The sequence below is a fragment of the Mandrillus leucophaeus genome, unplaced genomic scaffold (genome assembly GCF_000951045.1).
Source record: "Mandrillus leucophaeus isolate KB7577 unplaced genomic scaffold, Mleu.le_1.0 Scaffold221, whole genome shotgun sequence".
Taxonomy (NCBI): domain Eukaryota; kingdom Metazoa; phylum Chordata; class Mammalia; order Primates; family Cercopithecidae; genus Mandrillus; species Mandrillus leucophaeus.
In genome coordinates, this window is record NW_012102266.1 from 3,631,746 (window position 1) to 3,634,521 (window position 2,776).

The 2,776-nt window shown below is 44.2% G+C and overlaps 1 pseudogene across 1 annotated transcript; it reads right to left on the minus strand.

Annotated features, from left to right (window-relative positions):
• Positions 1 to 408: 408 nt before the first annotated feature.
• LOC105540536 lies at positions 409 to 946 on the minus strand (annotated as a pseudogene). Its single transcript, XR_001006204.1, has one exon. The product of XR_001006204.1 is annotated as a protein UXT pseudogene (transcript).
• Between the last annotated feature and the right edge of the window lie 1,830 nt (positions 947 to 2,776).

Here is a 2,776-nt window from a genome sequence, read left to right on the forward strand (position 1 = left end):
CCTGCCACCAGGCCTGGCTAATTTTTTGTATTTTTAGTAGAGATGGGGTTTCACCGTGTTAGCCAGGATGGTCTCGATCTCCTGACCTCATGATCCGCCTGCCTCGGCCTCCCAAAGTGCTGGGATTACAGGCGTGAGCCACCGCGCCTGGCACTGCACTTCCATTTCTATTATGAAATAGCAGATTTGAATATCGGATCTCTTCCAGATGTAAACTGTTTGATTTAGAATCAAGAGGTGATTTACATCTTTATTGTTATCTTTCAGTAGGGTTCCTTCTACGTTGCATTATTCCGTAAGGCTAGAGACTGTGATCTGATATAAGCATTGAAACCCAAGCAAATCATTTTCACTGGTGTCTCTTCTTATTTATTTATTTATTTATTTATTTATTTATTTATTTATTTTGGCATTCAGGCTCTTTAATGTCTGAGGATGGGGGGAAGAAGTCAATGGTGAGGCTTCTCTGGGAAATTCTGCAGGCCTTGTAGTTCTCTAAGTCCCTCTAGCAACATGTGGATATGGGCTTTCTTATTCATGGAGTCCTTGGTGAGGCTGTTGCTGAGCTCTGTGAGGAGAGAGCTCTTACGATCAATGAACTTGAGAGCTTCTGCCAGTGTCAACTCCAGGAAAAAACCATATCCCAGGGCCACATAGATGCATGAAGTATCTGGGACCACCGTGTCAGTGAAGAAGTTACAGCCAAATCTACCTGCATATATAACTCCGAGTGCTTAGCTTCCTGGAGTCGCTCAATGACGTTTCTCAGTTGAAGGTATTTGGCCAGCTGTTCATGTATCTTGTCTTGATGGTCCAGCACCTTTCGCAAGTCCCGCTGCAGCATGTCACTGATGAAAGCCTTGTGGCGCAGCACTCTCTCCCTCGTGGCCTCCACTGCCCACCTCTTAGGGGGCATTGCCATGATGGGCTCCTCAGGGCCGCCAGCAATAAGCTGGTGTCTCCTTACCTAGGTACTCATTCATCCAGAAAATCCAAACAAACAAACACGAAACAAAAAGGCCAGACACTGTGGCTCACATCTATAATCCCAGCCCTTTGGGAAGCAGAAATGGGTGGACGGATCGCCTGAGCTCCAGACCAACCTGGGCAACATGGCGAAACCCTGTCTCTACAAAATAAACAAAAATTAGCCAAATGTGGTGGTGCACGCCTGTAGTCCCAGGTACAGGGGAGGCTGAGAAGCAAGGATCCCTTGAGCCCAGGGGTCTGAGGCTGCAGTGAGCTATGACTGCACCACTGGATTCTAGCGGGGGTGACAGAGTAAGACCCTGTCTCAAAAAACAAACAAACAAACAAACACAACACAAAATGAAAACAGTAACAATTTAACATATTCCAAGATGCAAAACTAAATAAAACCCAATTCTATCCCCAAGAAGTTTGCAGTCCACTGATCATTACATAACTACAGTTGGCCCTTCCTCTCTGTGAGTTCAGCATTTGTGAATTCAACCAACTACGGATTGACAATATTTGGGAAATGCTTTGGCATGGTGGCTCACAGCTGTAATCTCAGAATTTTGGGAGGCTGAGATGGGTGGATGACTTGAGCCCAGGAGTTCAAGACCAGCCTGGGCAACGTGGCAAAAGCCCATGTCTACAAAAAATACAATAATTAGCTAGGAATGGTGGTGCATGCCTATAGCTCCAGCTACTCAGCTACTGGGAGGCTGAGGTGAATCCCTTGAGCCTGGTAGGTTGAGGCTGCAGTGAGCTGAGATCATGTTACGGCACTCCAGCCCAACAGAGCCAGATTCTGTTTCAAAAAAAAAAAAAAAGAAAGAAAACAATATTCATCTGTTTTGAACATGTACAGATTTCTTTCTTATTATTCTGTAAACAATACAGCATAACAACCATTTGTATAGTATTTACATTGTATTAGGTATTATATGTAATCCAGAGGTGATTTAAAGTATATGGGAGGATATGGATAGGTTATATATATGTCACCATTTTGTATCAGGGACTTCAGCAGCCTTGGATTTTGGTATCTACGGGGCTCCTAGAACCAATCCCCCAGGAATGCCAAGGAAAAACTATATTTACATAAACACAAATCACCAGTGCCCAGGAATGGCTTGGTTAGCAGTAAGGGCAAAACACTATAGGTCTCCAATAGTTCGTGTAAATCAACTACGCCCAGGGAGCTGGGAAAGCAGGTGAATCTGAGGATGGAGAGGCTGGGGAAGCACCAGCCAGGCAGAGAACACAGGTAAAGGTGGGGTTAGGGCAGATGAGAATGTGAGCTGAAGTCATGGCCTGAAAAGCCTCATATACACTATTATTCCTACCACGAAGATGAAGAACTCAGGCCTGGCATCTGAAACATGTGGCTCCCTATAGAGTCTTACTTATAGAGAGAAAAATAGAATTATCTTACAGTGGAGAAAACTGGCAAACACATCCTTATCCTGAGATCAAAGTTAGAAATCACCAGATGAGAAGAAATTGACGTCATGTGCTTACTGGATATAATGCACTGAGAATTCTGTGAAGTTTCTGCCAAAAATACCTCCTCTGAATTTAGTCATAAGGCTTCAGCCAAACCCAAACTTGAAGGACACTCTACAAAATAAATGACCAGTATTTTTCAAAAATATTAATGTCGGCCAGGTGTAGCGGCTTATGCCTGTAATCCCAGCACTTTGGGAAGCTAAGGTGGGAGAATTGTTTAAGGCCAGGAGTTGGAGACCAGCCTGGGCAACATAGCAAGACCCCATATCTATTAAAAAAATTAATGTCATGGCCGGGC